Source organism: Triturus cristatus, chromosome 7, assembly GCF_964204655.1.
Source record: "Triturus cristatus chromosome 7, aTriCri1.1, whole genome shotgun sequence".
Lineage (NCBI taxonomy): Eukaryota > Metazoa > Chordata > Amphibia > Caudata > Salamandridae > Triturus > Triturus cristatus.
The window spans coordinates 1,160,775,618-1,160,793,018 of NC_140590.1; positions in this window are offsets into that span (position 1 = coordinate 1,160,775,618).

Here is a 17,401-nt window from a genome sequence, read left to right on the forward strand (position 1 = left end):
AGCAAAGGGCAGAGCTTTTGTAAAGGCCAGGAGTAGTCTAGCATTTTAATTTGCAGAGGCACCGACAGGACTGGGGGCACGCACTGGATCCATAGGCTAGATCAGACATAACTGGAATTTAGGGTCAGTAACCAAGTGCAACAGTAAACTTGGGTAGCTTCAAGACGATCATGTTTAGGAGGACTATTCAAATGTTCCAAACTATAATGTATAGTATCCCTCTAGACCTATATTACTTTTACTTTTTGTGGGTTCACATGAAGAAAAACAAAAAACAAAAAAAAAAAAAACAACAACTGTATATATTTATTTCGTCTATTATGTTTATTTTTATATTTGTTTTTCGTTTTTTACTTTCTGTTGTACATTCTTCTCTTATATACATAAAATTCTCCTCTTATTGCTAAAGAACAAACCATACAGAATTAATCATTGCTACTTTGTGTGTACACAACTCTATTTCCACAGTACACACATGTATAGGTTGTTTTTACAAATCAACTAAATCTCAACATTGATTTGAGAAATATCCCCACATCGATCACACCTCTAACCATACTGCATACATGTCACTTTCATACAAAACATTCACACTACACCCCAGAAAAGCACCAGTGTGTACAAAGTTAGCCAGGCAGGGACGAGTTACTCAGCCCTCTGATGTAATGCGGGACACTGGGGTGTATCACTCAAACTGGTCGACGCACGTTTCGGTGGCTCAATCTTCTTTGGTTGCCACCTTCCTCAGGACCTGTTGCTACGTATTTTTTATCACGGGCAAGGATGGGGAAACTGTTTTTCTGAAAATCAATTAAATAGTATTAGAACCATGATTTGGCCTAAAGTTTTCTTATCTGTGTCCCACAGGAGAATATATGATTTATCTCCAATATATGCAATTAAAAATAGTTTTCTATACTGTCTAGTTCGCAATTGTAACACTGAATTTAATGCTCTCTAAACAGAAGATACAATTATTGTAAAGGTGAAAAGAATAAAAAAGAAAGAAAGAACATACATTCCTAACAATCACACTTTTGCAGTAGTTCTCATATTTATCTAAGGACCTTTATCCCTTTATACTGATTATTGATATTTCATGTGGTTGACTAAGATTCGCTTAACCTTGTTCATTTCGAATCTAAAGAGATAGAAAAGATAGTGGAGTCTACCTGTTCTATGTTGATATTGGGATGGCAGTGCTCGTTTTCTGCGTTAATTTTTCATGTAATTCCCTTCTGTATTCCTGATTTGGCCAATGCTGTGAAAGCATTTTACCATATCGTCACAGATCGAACTTGCTATGTACATACACTTTTTATCCTATATATCTGAATTTTACGTAGACTATATGTACCTTAGTCGGTCTGGGTCTCAGTATTTAGGTTCGGAGACGATAAATCGTCGCGTGGTTAGTATTCCGGATCTTGTCTCAGAGGAGCACAATAGTAATCAACCTTCAAATAATCTTTGTATGCCTGCATATGACGATAGGAATTGAAAATAGTTACTATTTACAATCATGATTACAACCCTGTGAAATAAACTATCCATTTCGTTTTTTTAAAAGAAAATGGTCCGTTTGTTTAAAATTACCTAGATGGTCTTTACAAGTCCTGTTAGCTTGTCTTTGTATTGTGTACTTATTTCTATTTTCTTTCTTCGCAGACTCCAACTTTTACGGTTTACTGCATGGGGATTTGTGGTTCCCTTCCTGTTGGGTGCTCTAATCAATAGTCTGGGAGAGAGAGATATAAGTCACATTATACGGAAATCCTATTGGAATGACTTTGCAAATAAGTCCCACAATTATTGTCAGTCGCAACAATCTTTGGCCGTTATATTTTTATTCAAGGCGAGCCATATGTGGTATCAGGTCCGCTCGCTACTGTTCGTGCCTCTTAGTGAGGTTTACTTGTATCTCACATATATTACTGATATCACTACGTCAAAGCCTTGTCTAATGTGGTCTTACTACGACCAAGAGTAAGATAAGGCTTAGTTGCATTGGGGGGCTCTTGTCTGTGTAATCTCTCAACACAGCGTCTTACCTGCCAGCAGTAACGTGTGTCCACCCGTCAAAGTTCCTGACGTGACCCAGCTCCGATGAGGTTGCCTGCGATACTGTTGCCGTTTTATATGCTTGGCAATAGTGATACAAAATTGCTAATGCCAAAAACCTGTGGCGCACCATGACGGGCTACACGGCGTAGGTATTCACATAGTCTGCTTATAGATGCCTATGTTGCCAGCAGTTCCATCTTGGAGTGGTGATATTAGAGTTAACCTCTATGTGGTTTCTTACTATTTACTGAAATGTTCCGAACTGTTAATACTAGTGTTTTCCCAATTTTTCAGGGATACTGTAGAGAAGTTTTTCTGTCGTGTTCTCATCTCCGTATTAGTCAACGTCATAATATGCTGGTTACTTTAATTACATCACAAGACCATAGCCGCCATCTTGGAACGGGACAAGAATAGTTGCCTAATGTGATACATATTTTTTTATAATATCAGTCAAACATGGTCGCCCTCTAAAGCCGGGGCAACACCAGTTCGTTTTTTTGAAACAAACTGTTTGCTCTTACTTATATTGGCGAGATGTGGTGCGAGAACGAAGCCGCCATCTTAGACAGAGCTAAAAGAATTTTAGTACGTACACTGAATTATTTCCGGAAATGAAAAATGAGTTAGGCACAACGCATCAGGGATTTTTGTGCGTTTGTAATATTATAAAGATTGGAGGATAAGGTAGGTGCAACACGTCAGGATTTTCACTTTCATGGGTCATCATTTGCATGTATAGGTGACCCAAGTATATATTTTGAAGTGGGTACACGGGTCCCTGCTTGTTTTCACGATCTCTTAATACCACCATGTATGTTATTATACATCGTGAGATGGCAAATATTACAGAGGGAATTGCCATAGTTGGATCAGAAATACTTGTAAAAATACAACAGTCATAATGATAGTATAGGGTCTGTTGATAGTTGGTAAGAACAGAGAATATAGTTGAAGCAACTTAAAATCTTATCTTGTATGCCATACTATTTCTTCATTTAGACCCGTTTTGACCGTGTCTAGAGTATAAATCCAATAGGTCTCACGTGTTTTTCTTACTTCGTGTATATCTTTCCCTGGAATACTTTTTACTTTTTCTAAAATCAGCCATCGCAGTTCATTCTCATTGTGTTGGAGGTCAATGCAATGTTGAACCATGGGGCTTAGTAATTTTTTTGTTTTAATGGCAGATCTGTGTTCACTATAGCGAGTCCTGAATTCACGGCCTGTCTCGCCTACATAGCCTAGTGCACAAGGGCACAATATGAGGTATACGAGATTTTGGCTCTTACAGTTAGTGAAATCACGTAGTTTGCCTACCTTTCCTTGGTAATCCCAGAATTCAGTGACAATAGCGCTATCACATGCAACGCATGTGCCACATTTGTGGTTGCCTAGGATCGGGGGTCCTACCAGCGTTGTCTGTAGGTTCGCTTGTTTCCGTCTAGGCCTTGTATGTACAAGGCTATCCTTGAGATTCCGATTCCTACGGTATGCAAGGATAGGTTTTGGGATGGTCTCTTGCCCTTCTCCGGTATTTAAGATGTGCCAATTTTTGTTTAGGACCTTCTTTATTTTAAAGTTTAAGGTCGAATGATTCACAATACACACCAATTTGTCATTCTTGGGGCGAGAATTTCCTGCTAATAGGGCATCGCGTTTGTAATAGCGTGCCCTTTTGTACGCAGATCTAATCAAGCGTTTGGGATAGCCTCGTGTAAGCAGTCTCTGTTTTAGGTCTTCCCCATGTTTATCAAAATCTTGGATGTTAGAACAATTGCGTCTTATTCGTAGGAACTCTCCAAACGGAATTGAATCTTTCTGACAATTTGGGTGATAGCTAGTATGTGACAGAATAGTGTTCTTGGATGTTGGTTTTCTGAAGAAACTGACAGAAATCTTATCATCCTCTGCTTGTATGATGATATCTAGAAACTCTACTGATATGGTACTTGTATTGCTGGTGAATCTCAGATTCTCATCGCTGGCATTCAACCAGTCTATAAAAATATCCAGAGTTTCTTTATCTCCACGCCAGACGAAGAAAATATTGTCGATAAATCTATACCAACTGTGGACATTCTCATAGAATGGAGCAATTTCATTGAAAATGTGTTTTAGTTCATATTCCCCCATATATATGTTGGCCACACTCGGGGCACAAGATGCCCCCATACTAGTCCCTTTGATTTGGTGGTACAGGTCCCCTCTAAAATCAAAAAAGTTATTTTTCAGCACTATTTCCAAGCATTCAACTATAAAGGTGTTAGGTCTGTCTCCTGGTGATCTTTCTAGGAGGGTTTTTACTGCTTCCACTGCTTGTTGTTGCTGTATATTAGTATACAATGCTTCGATATCGAGAGTGACCAAGATCTCATTAATAGGGTCATAGGGTACATTTTCCAATTTTCTAATGATGTCCCCTGTGTCCTTAATATATGATTTGTATTGAGTTGTTAGTGGGCATAAAAACGTATCCACATACTTGGATAGTGGTTCAGTCGAGGAATTGATGGAAGAGACTATTGGGCGTAGTGGTGGATCACGAATATTTTTGTGTGTTTTGGGCACACCATACAATGCTGGAATAATTGCATTTGTTTTGTTCAAAAATAAATATTCTTTCTCACAGATGATTTCTTCTTCATAGGCTCTACTGGTTATGTGATTGATTGTCTCTTTCAACTTGGTAATGGCTCCTGGTTTAATGGGCCTATAGTGTTCAACTACGTTCAACATTTGATGAACCTTTTCCTCATATTTCTTAGTGTCCATGAGGACTATACCCCCTCCTTTGTCACAGGGTTTTATGGTAAGCTCCGGTGATTTTTGAAGTTTGAGGAGAGCAGTACTTTCTCCAACTGTCAAATTGGGTTTACTATGGTAATTATGTCTCAACAGTTTATTGATATCATTTAGGACAGATCTTTCAAAAATGGATACCTCCGTACCTACCATTTCCAAGGTAGGTGTGAAGGTTGATTTCAGTTTGCACCCTGATAGGTTACGATCTAGCTCTTCTTCATCCCTGCCTGTGAAAAATTTCATGTATAACTGATTTTATATTATTGGAGGAAAGGACTATACTAACACTTCTAAGTAAGTAACTTACGAGCACATAATGGAAGCCCTACAGACCTTTGGCTTCACTGATGCAGATTTTACAGCACTAATTGGAAACACTAACAATTCCAACTGCAATACTATACTATCAAACACTGCTAACAGTGAATGGCAAGCATTACTCAACCTAAGGAAAAAATGCAAGAGAATGGAATCCCACGCCACATTTATGTTAGAGTATCTTAGGGCGGGAGTTATTCCATCAGGCTTACGAGTTCGTAACATTTCAACATTATTTGTGGAGCTACGTAAATTCCTAGAGAGATGGTCTCATATAAGTAACAGATGCTCAAGAGACTGGATGATTTTGATCATCGAGACAGCGAAAGAACTAGTTGCAGCCCTAAACATACAGATTCAAGAACTAGAAGACAAACTCAAAACCAATACAGCTGTGGATGAGGCAAAGTTAAAACTAGATAGCGTAAATGCCGAATTACACGACTTTGAGGAATATATCCTAAAGAAAAAAATGGAAAAACTCAAAAAGGATATAAAATGGTTCACTCAGGAGAAAGCATATCCATACCTTAGAACTAACTACTACCAAGAGTGGCATAATGAAAATGACTTAAACGCATATGTACAGAATAGTAAGAGAAAAGTGGTTACCTTTTCAGACACCAATTCATCGGAATCTGAAGGCGATGTCCCCAATAACTATGAGGATACCTTCCAAGGCCAACGACCCTATAGAGGGAGAGGTGGAGACTATCAACCCTATTATCAAGCCCCACCTCCTTTTTTAGGGAGAGGCCGAGGTCGGAACAGAATTCGTTATACGAAATCAGACAGGAGAGGGTACCAGACAATGGACCCTCAACCTCCTCAGATGTATATGAGGACCAGAAACCAACAATACTGGAGGAACTGACAGAAAGACCTGGAACAGACACCATACCTATTTTTAACATCTCGACGCACATGCTGAAATCAGAAGAAGTAGCCATCCTGAGTAGAGGACTATCCTTCGTACCTAACACACACTGCAATAATTTTAAACTTATGCAAGACATCTTTGCCTTTTTTAGGAAAATACGTTTGAAGAAATTTTTCACAGGCAGCGATGAAGAAGAGCTAGATCGTAACCTATCAGGGTGCAAACTGAAATCAACCTTCACACCTACCTTGGAAATGGTAGGTACGGAGGTATCCATTTTTGAAAGATCTGTCCTAAATGATATCAATAAACTGTTGAGACATAATTACCATAGTAAACCCAATTTGAGAGTTGGAGAAAGTACTGCTCTCCTCAAACTTCAAAATGCACCGGAGCTTACCATAAAACCCTGTGACAAAGGAGGGGGTATAGTCCTCATGGACACTAAGAAATATGAGGAAAAGGTTCCTCAAATGTTGAACGTAGTTGAACACTATAGGCCCATTAAACCAGGAGCCATTACCAAGTTGAAAGAGACAATCAATCACATAACCAGTAGAGCCTATGAAGAAGAAATCATCTGTGAGAAAGAATATTTATTTTTGAACAAAACAAATGCAATTATTCCAGCATTGTATGGTGTGCCCAAAACACACAAAAATATTCGTGATCCACCACTACGCCCAATAGTCTCTTCCATCAATTCCTCGACTGAACCACTATCCAAGTATGTGGATACGTTTTTATGCCCACTAACAACTCAATACAAATCATATATTAAGGACACAGGGGAAATCATTAGAAAATTGGAAAATGTACCCTATGACCCCATTAATGAGATCTTGGTCACTCTCGATATCGAAGCACTGTATACTAATTAGGGGTGGGCGGAATTTGCGAAATTAACTTTCGCAAATTATCGCGAAAATGTTTAAAATTCTCGCAAACAAGCGGAAATATCGCGAAGATGCGGAAATTTTTTTCCGGCATGTTTGCAAGATTTTCTGCATGGTTTCGGGTCGCCAACTTACCCATGTGGTTGCTTGCGGGCGCGGCCATCTTGTTTTGAGTTTTATCGCGGTGCATGATCGCGAGAAGAAAGACGTGATCGCGCGACGCATGACGTCACTGCGGGCGCGAACTGTCGCGAGACAGCGCAAATGGCTAAAAACAATACAATATCTCATGGAGAACGCGACCGGATCAAGAAAACTTGTCGGCGAACGCAGGGATTCAGGTAAGGCGATCGCGCGCGCGCGAGAATGTATTATTTTATAGCGCGAGCAAGAAACAAATTATCGCCAAGCTGCGGAAACCGGAATTTTTGACATTTTCGCGCTCTCCGCGGAACGCGAAAATGTCAAATTATCGCAATTTCCGCAAACGGAACGAAATTTTCGCCCAGGCCTAAAACTAATATACCGCAACAACAAGCAGTGGAAGCAGTAAAAACCCTCCTAGAAAGATCACCAGGAGACAGACCTAACACCTTTATAGTTGAATGCTTGGAAATAGTGCTGAAAAACAACTTTTTTGATTTTAGAGGGGACCTGTACCACCAAATCAAAGGGACTAGTATGGGGGCATCTTGTGCCCCGAGTGTGGCCAACATATATATGGGGGAATATGAACTAAAACACATTTTCAATGAAATTGCGCCATTCTATGAGAATGTCCACAGTTGGTATAGATTTATCGACGATATTTTCTTCGTCTGGCGTGGAGATAAAGAAACTCTGGATATTTTTATAGACTGGTTGAATGCCAGCGATGAGAATCTGAGATTCACCAGCAATACAAGTACCATATCAGTAGAGTTTCTAGATATCATCATACAAGCAGAGGATGATAAGATTTCTGTCAGTTTCTTCAGAAAACCAACATCCAAGAACACTATTCAGTTACATACTAGCTATCACCCAAATTGTCAGAAAGATTCAATTCCGTTTGGAGAGTTCCTACGAATCAGACGCAATTGTTCTAACATCCAAGATTTTGATAAACATGGGGAAGACCTAAAACAGAGACTGCTTACACGAGGCTATCCCAAACGCTTGATTAGATCTGCGTACAAAAGGGCACGCTATTACAACCGCGATGACCTATTAGCAGGAAATTCTCGCCCCAAGAATGACAAATTGGTGTGTATTGTGAATCATTCGACCTTAAACTTTAAAATAAAGAAGGTCCTAAACAAAAATTGGCACATCTTAAATACCGGAGAAGGGCAAGAGACCATCCCAAAACCTATCCTTGCATACCGTAGGAATCGGAATCTCAAGGATAGCCTTGTACATACAAGGCCTAGACGGAAACAAGCGAACCTACAGGCAACTCTGGTAGGACCCCCGATCCTAGGCAACCACAAATGTGGCACATGCGTTGCATGTAATAGCGCTATTGTCACTGAATTCTGGGATTACCAAGGAAAGGTAGGCAAACTACGTGATTTCACTAACTGTAAGAGCCAAAATCTCGTATACCTCATATTGTGCCCTTGTGCACTAGGCTATGTAGGCGAGACAGGCCGTGAATTCAGGACTCGCTATAGTGAACACAGATCTGCCATTAAAACAAAAAAATTACTAAGCCCCATGGTTCAACATTGCATTGACCTCCAACACAATGAGAATGAACTGCGATGGCTGATTTTAGAAAAAGTAAAAAGTATTCCAGGGAAAGATATACAAGAAGTAAGAAAAACACGTGAGACCTATTGGATTTATACTCTAGACACGGTCAAAACGGGTCTAAATGAAGAAATAGTATGGCATACAAGATAAGATTTTAAGTTGCTTCAACTATATTCTCTGTTCTTACCAACTATCAACAGACCCTATACTATCATTATGACTGTTGTATTTTTACAAGTATTTCTGATCCAACTATGGCAATTCCCTCTGTAATATTTGCCATCTCACGATGTATAATAACATACATGGTGGTATTAAGAGATCGAGAAAACAAGCAGGGACCCGTGTACCCACTTCAAAATATATACTTGGGTCACCTATACATGCAAATGATGACCCATGAAAGTGAAAATCCTGACGTGTTGCACCTACCTTATCCTCCAATCTTTATAATTTTACAAACGCACAAAAATCCCTGATGCATTGTGCCTAACTCATTTTTCATTACCGGAAATAATTCAGTGTACGTACTAAATTTTTTTTTAGCTCTGTCTAAGATGGCGGCTTCGTTCTCGCACCACATCTCGCCAATATAAGTAAGAGCAAACAGTTTGTTTAAAAAAAACCGAACTGGTGTTGCCCCGGCTTTAGAGGGCGACCATGTTTGACTGATATTATAAAAAAAATATGTATCACATTAGGCAACTATTCTTGTCCCGTTCCAAGATGGCGGCCATGGTCTTGCGATGTAATTAAAGTAACCAGCATATTATGACGTTGACTAATACGGAGATAAGAACACGACAGAAAAACTTCTTTACAGTATCCCTGAAAAATTGGGAAAACACTAGTATTGACAGTTCGGAACATTTCAGTAAATAGTAAGAAACCACATAGAGGTTAACTCTAATATCACCACTCCAAGATGGAACTGCTGGCAACATAGGCATCTATAAGCAGACTATGTGAATACCTACGCCGTGTAGCGCGTCATGGTGCGCCACAGGTTTTTGGCATTAGCAATTTTGGCATTAGCAATTTTGTATCACTATTGCCAAGCATATAAAACGGCAACAGTATCGCAGGCAACCTCATCGGAGCTGGGTCACGTCAGGAACTTTGACGGGTGGACACACGTTACTGCCGGCAGGTTAGACGCTGTGTTGAGAGATTACACAGACAAGAGCCCCCCAATGCAACTAAGCCTTATCTTACTCTTGGTCGTAGTAAGACCACATTAGACAAGGCTTTGACGTAGTGATATCAGTAATATATGTGAGATACAAGTAAACCTCACTAAGAGGCACGAACAGTAGCGAGCGGACCTGATACCACATATGGCTCGCCTTGAATAAAAATATAACGGCCAAAGATTGTTGCGACTGACAATAATTGTGGGACTTATTTGCAAAGTCATTCCAATAGGGTTTCCGTATAATGTGACTTATATCTCTCTCTCCCAGACTATTGATTAGAGCACCCAACAGGAAGGGAACCACAAATCCCCACGCAGTAAACCGTAAAAGTTGGAGTCTGCAAAGAAAGAAAATAGAAATAAGTACACAATACAAAGACAAGCTAACAGGACTTGTAAAGATCATCTAGGTAATTTTAAACAAACGGACCTTTTTCTTTTAAAAAAACGAAATGGATAGTTTATTTCACAGGGTTGTAAAGATGATTGTAAATAGTAACTATTTTCAATTCCTATTGTCATATGCAGGCATACAAAGATTATTTGAAGGTTGATTACTATTGTGCTCCTCTGAGACAAGATCCGGAATACTAACCACGCGACGATTTATCGTCTCCGAACCTAAATACTGAGACCCAGACCGACTAAGGTACATATAGTCTACGTAAAATTCAGATATATAGGATAAAAAGTGTATGTACATAGCAAGTTCGATCTGTGACGATATGGTAAAATCCTTTCACAGCATTGGCCAAATCAGCAATACAGAAGGGAATTACATGAAAAATTAAAGCAGAAAACGAGCACTGCCATGCCAATATCAACATAGAACAGGTAGACTACACTATCTTTTCTATCTCTTTAGATTCGAAATGAACAAGGTTAAGCGAATCTTAGTCAACCACATTAAATATCAATAATCAGTATAAAGGGATAAAGGTCCTTAGATAAATATGAGAACTACTGCAAAAGTGTGATTGTTAGGAATGTATGTTCTTTCTTTCTTTTTTATTCTTTTCACCTTTACAATAATTGTATCTTCTGTTTAGAGAGCATTAAATTCAGTGGTACAATTGCGAACTAGACAGTATAGAAAACTATTTTTAATTGCATATATTGGAGATAAATTATATATTCTCCTGTGGGACACAGATAAGAAAACTTTAGGCCAAATCATGGTTCTAATACTATTTAATTGATTTTCAGAAAAACAGTTTCCCCATCCTTGCCCGTGATAAAAAATACGTAGCAACAGGTCCTGAGGAAGGTGGCAACAAAAGAAGATTGAGCCACCGAAACGTGCGTCGACCAGTTTGAGTGATACACCCCAGTGTTCCGCATTACATCAGAGGGCTGAGTAACTCGTCCCTGCCTGGCTAACTTTGTACACACTGGTGCTTTTCTGGGGTGTAGTGTGAATGTTTTGTATGAAAGTGACATGTATGCAGTATGGTTAGAGGTGTGATCGATGTGGGGATATTTCTCAAATCAATGTTGAGATTTAGTTGATTTGTAAAAACAACCTATACATGTGTGTACTGTGGAAATAGAGTTGTGTACACACAAAGTAGCAATGATTAATTCTGTATAGTTTGTTCTTTAGCAATAAGAGGAGAATTTTATGTATATAAGAGAAGAATGTACAACAGAAAGTAAAAAACGAAAAACAAATATAAAAATAAACATAATACACGAAATAATATATACAGTTGTTGTTTTTTTGTTGTTGTTTTTTCTTCATGTGAACCCACAAAAAGTAAAAGTAATATAGGTCTAGAGGGATACTATACATTATAGTTTGTTGTGCCTTGTTCCCCCTGTTCCCTGACCTCAAATCAAATTCTAGGGGGTTACCTTATCTTAATGGACTATTCAAATGTTCCTCAATTAGGGCAACCAGTAGCAGGATACGACCCCATGACCTGAACTGAAGGAGTGGAACCTCTGGCTATCTCTTGCTCTTTATCCTTCTGGTCATTCTGGCCGAAGGCCTGTTCCTTGCCTTGCATAAAGTATTATTGCTTTCTCTTTTCCCACTGGTGGTCAAATCAGCAGGGCTTCTCCGGAGTCCAGCATAAATCCCAGCCTCAAAAGGGAACCGCCACCAAGTTTTTTTGCGGGCAAACGTCTTCTTTAGGCTTGTTCACAGAGCCTCCTCAAACATACCCATGGTAATGGCTTCCTCCTTCATGTCCATTTCCATGGACTGGGCATCTGTGTCAGAGTTCCTCAGAGGACATGCACGGTCTCAGGATAGAGGTTTAACCATCAGCAGTGCACACAGAGGTGCCATCTGACGAATTAGTGATGTAAGTTGAGCCTGCGTTGGTCCAGAAAGAGCAAGTAACTGTACAGGGGAGATGGAGATGAATATGCCTTGGTAAGACTGTAAAGTAGTATTTCATGAGGGCAAAAGCCATGAACCCATTGAATGTTCCCGAAAGCAGGATCTCTAAATAAGCCATTAGGGGATCTTCCAGTGAGTTGAGTTCCATAGACAAAGGAAGTGTACTAACAAAGGTAAGCCCTGGGTGAGAGTCTATGGCCCTGATTTCAAGCTGTCCGGACTAGGGTAGGGTGTTTACCTCACCTGGTAAATACCATTACCCCAGGGTGACATGTTTACAAGTGCGGTAAATATCTTGTATTCCTAGTTTCAAATTGGGATTAGGGCATGACATGCAGCAATGGTATTTAACACACCAAATTGTGCAAATTTTACTTTTTTCCAAGACAGTTTACCCTGGTAAATGTAGGCAAATTTAACCTGCCTGAATCCATGACCATTATTTTAAGCTCGGAGTTAAGTTCTGATCTCTGTACACACAGGCCTTTATGTAGAAGTTCGAAATCAGAGTTTTGTGATAATTATCACCCCCACTATTTTCCGCAGACAGATTTCTACAGTTCAAAACTACTGACATTTGTTGCGGAACAAGGCAAAAAAGGCAAAATATGGAGCATTTAGTGCTTTAGATACCGATTCTGCATGTTATATATTGTTTAAAAGTGAAAAACATGGACTGGGAAATATTTCCTCCACCTGGTAAATACTTCACCTCAGGGTAAGGATATTTCTGGGGTATGGTAAATACCTCATCCCCTTCTGGCCTACTTGTATTTAGAGCCTTTCAGTAATAACTCTGAGGGTGTCATACATATCCAACTACTCATAATTCTGATCCCTCTGGACTCTCCTGATTGCAGATGGTTGGACATTCCCCCTTGAACTTGCAATCAGGGCCAATGTCAGGTGGTACCCGTTGCGGAAAATTTCATGTCACCCCCGCCCACATTGAAATTATTAAAATAAGGAAAAAAAAGATAGTTACACATATTTTTGCCATTTTGTCACCCCCTTCAGTGCCAGTTTGTCACCCACCTCAGTGATGACACCCGGGGCGGCCCGCACCCACCACACCCCCCTTCCTACGCCACTGAATGTTTGCACTAGAAGAGTGCTCAGCCTAGGAGGTGCTTCAAGACGAGGCAGCTACACCACGGAGAAGTAGTCGAGGTTTTCAGAGCGAAGCGTTCCTGTGACAGAGGGTCCCCTAAAGAAGGTAGAGGTTCTTCAGAGTGCCCGGTGGGCTAGGGCCTATGGTATAGCATGGGTGCAGCAGTAAGTGTTTTACCGGGCTTCCTAATCTACACATTTTTATGCCATGCAGCAGTGCTACAAAGCAACATAGTCAGGGGTTTGCCTTGAGGGTAGAGAAAAGGAAAACTGAAGTACAAATACTCCTGAACCTGTCAGAAGAAGTTGCCTTGACAATTGCAGGGCGTTAGTACCTATGATCAAATAAGATCTGCAGTCAGGACATCCTGGGATCCTTGAAGGGCAGTGTATCTAAGGTCCTGGTTCTATGTCCAGGACTGGACCACTCACTTTCTATTTTGTTTTTGTTTTATATAGCACAAACTAGACCCGAAGATATCAGAGCGCTTTACATGAGCACCAGTTTCGTTACGGATGGACACATTCATTTTTGTTCGGCACGGGGAGATTAAGTGATTTGCCCAGAATCACAGAATGTTGAGCATCGTTGCCGAGACTTGAACCCAGCTACGGGGTCGACCGCTCTAGCCGTAAGACTACATCCTCTCTTCTTTGCCAAGGTTAAATTCTTAGTTTCGCCCATATCTTGAACAGCCCACACCCACAGGAGAGACCAATGGCACTGGCATCAATAAATGTTCCAGGCGCTATTAGGAAAACATTAATGTTGTAAGCTGCAAAAAAAGTATTCCATATCGACTAGGGTTGAAGGCATTTGAATCCATATTTTGTTTGAGTTGAGATATTGCTTGTTAGTGCTAAAGATAGTCCTGCCTTATCTGTTCATTGAACATAAAAAACAAAGTGATGGATGGAGTGCTTAAATTAATCTCAGCTACTGGCAAACGCCCGGAGCAGCATCCCAATCCATCAAACTACGCCCACCACGCCACCTCAGTTTGAACCCAGTCATATGCAAATCAATTTCGACCCTGCTCCAATGGGAACAGTCCATCCCAAACTGCCAGACGTGGGCCCCGTGCACACTGTGTCATTGGAACTAAGCTATATCTGGCTAATGAGCCATTATTAGGGCGAAACTGGTCATGGGTTGCTTGTGTTCTGCCTCAGGGAGGAGCTGGCCTGGCAGTTCAGGCTGGACTGTTCCCACTTGAGCAGAGACAAGACTGATTTGCATACGGCTGGGTCCACACTGAGGTGGCAGTGTGTTTAAAATAGCAATGAACTTGGATGCGGCACTAGCAAATATCAGTGTAAGGAGAAGGAAAAGATCTGAAGGTCTGTGAAGGCAATAGTGTCATGTCAAGTGGTTTGGATAGGGTACTGCTGGGTAGAGGAATGTCTAGTCCATAAAGGGACATTGGTGATAGTATCAATGTCGAAGTAATCAGGTCTTATCTGGCCCTGTCAGTGAAGACCATTTCATGACAGGAACTTAAAGAAAACAGTGATCTGGCAGCTAGATCTTGTCTACGATCATAACTAGCTTAGTACAAGGAAGGTGTTAGCATGGGAGTGATGTAAAGGAATTTAAATTTTTTTCTTTGCAGGTTGTGCACAGTTATGGTGGTAGTTGAGGTTGTAGATAATTCATGGCTTAGAGTTTCTTTCCTGGCTTCCAGGGATGACTCTCCTGGGTCAGTCAGTAGAGGAAGATCACTTTTCAAGGCGTCATATAATAGTCCCTAATTAGGAGTGGGCTGATAGTTCCTGATCTGTGCAGTAACACTGGTTACTGCACATGTTCAATTTATGAGATTTGGGTTTCTTATCACTCCTGGTATATACTAGGTACAATAAAAACCGCATCCCGTAAAATGTTGGCAGGTCAAAGTTGCCAGAGTTCAAATGGAGATAAATGCCTGGGATTTAGGGACACACCGATTTGAGTGCCATTAGCACCAAAAATCACATTTTGTCCAAATCAAATATCTTTGTTTCGGCCAGCTGGGCCATAAAAGTAAAAATGCGAGCATGGTTAAAATAGACATTGTTTAAAATGTTTCAGTTCTTTCCATACAGTACAAGTTTTCGTAAAACTTCTTACTGTTAAAATATCAGTAAAAGGATTTTTTTAAAGGTACATTGATCAAATTTTAACATCGTAAAAAAAGTCTTCCAAACTTTTAGGCAGAAGATAAAAGTTTCCTACGTAGGATCCACATGGCGCCTGAGAATTTAGCAAGAGGTATGGCATATGTTAAAGAATAATCTGACCTCAAAATTCAAAGGGCAGCTAAGTGGCTACGGTGACATGTTCGCCCACAAATGGGAGCTAGCCAAAACTTGCGCGGGCGGGCATAAGCTGCGCAAACAAAAAACATTTTGTCCTATTTCACAATTCGTAATAGGTGATTTTTATTGGTCCTGATAAATTCCGAACATCATGGTGTTGGATTTTATTGATGCGATTGCATCTATATCCAGGCCACAGGTATTGGGGGAATCAGTAGAGAGTTGAAGGTAATATTTTATGTTTGGTCTTATGGCGTTTGTTGGCCGAGAGTTCTAGAGTCTACAGTCTTGGTGGATTCAGGGTGGAATATTGCTCATGAACGGGTACAGAAGGAGAACTGATATCCTGCGGTATAGGGAGAGCTAAGCAGACAGCTCTTGAGGATGAATCAAGTTCAGGGGATCTGAATTCCAGGACTGATGCGTGAAGATTTTAAGTTTGACGGAGCGAAAGAGGTCCTCGAAGAATTGAAGCCAAGCGTTTCACGTGGTCAGTGTCACTGCGTGTCTCATTAAGTCACACACGTGGGGCGTGGATACACTAGGAAAAGTGAACAACGTGGAACTCATGCATATTGACTTTATGTGCTGTTTCTGCAAATGTTCAGGATGCCATCTTTCTATGAAACCTTGGATTCCTTTGACTATCTGCACAAAGTCTACAGTGGTTTGCTCACATTATCGTTTCCTCAGCATTGTGTAATGCTTAGTTTTGTGTCAGTAGGGGGTAAGTGCATGGAAGGCCTCCTAGGGGTTCTACTAATGAGATGCACATGCAAATGAGACTATGGAACAGATATAAAAAGACATTTTATATTCGCAAACCCTGTGATTCGTATCATTGTATGGAATTCAACCACAAAACTGCTTTTTGCCATGCACTAAATACACTTTGAAAGTCGGAAAAACATTTCTGACTCAAAAAACGGGTTTTAACCAACCCATTTCGAATTGCACTGAGGAAAGGACGTAAAAGGCACCTACCCTCCACTTGGGATTCGGTGTAGTATGTTACAATGGTCGCAAACCATTGGGAAGTTACTGACTCCACAAAGGAAGTGGTAGCAAATCAGATGTCTAACACGGGCATAGCTTCTCCTTTGGGAATCATGTTGGACAACCGTAGCGGGAGCCGACAGTGCTCCCTGGGACCACTGGCTGCCCCCGATATGTTCTTGAAAAAGTTTTATTTAAATACAGCACTACTTTCTATAAGAAACACAGACTGCTTAGCACCAAGTGTCTAATGCAAAAAGGATACTTCACTGTAGTCCAGAGTGCATACGCAGAGTAGCAGCTCACTCCTATGTGTCTTAACCTGCACGTGCACATCGAATAGCACCATGCACCAGAGTGAGAATGTAATCTAGTATTGTACTACTGAGAACTTATGCACCTAATACCCTATTCATGCATGCAAGTAGCACCCTAGATTCACATGCATGCTTAACCTAGAACCCAGTGCGCTTGCAACCTACCACACTCTGAGAGAGTGCAGCGTGACCTAAGGACATTTAATCCAATGGACACATCCATCCATTCGGCCATGAATTTCTCTATTTCATTGCAAGTTGTGGCCGGGGGCTCACCCTGTTTCCTATTTTTAAATGCAATTGTTCAAAACCGGTTTGTATTTGTAGCTGCAGTGGATGCCTGGTACCAGAAAACCAGATGCACCAGTCATGTGACCACCCAGTGGCACCCTGGTGCCACTGCCGGCTGGAGTGAAAGGGATGGAGGGATTAGTGAGG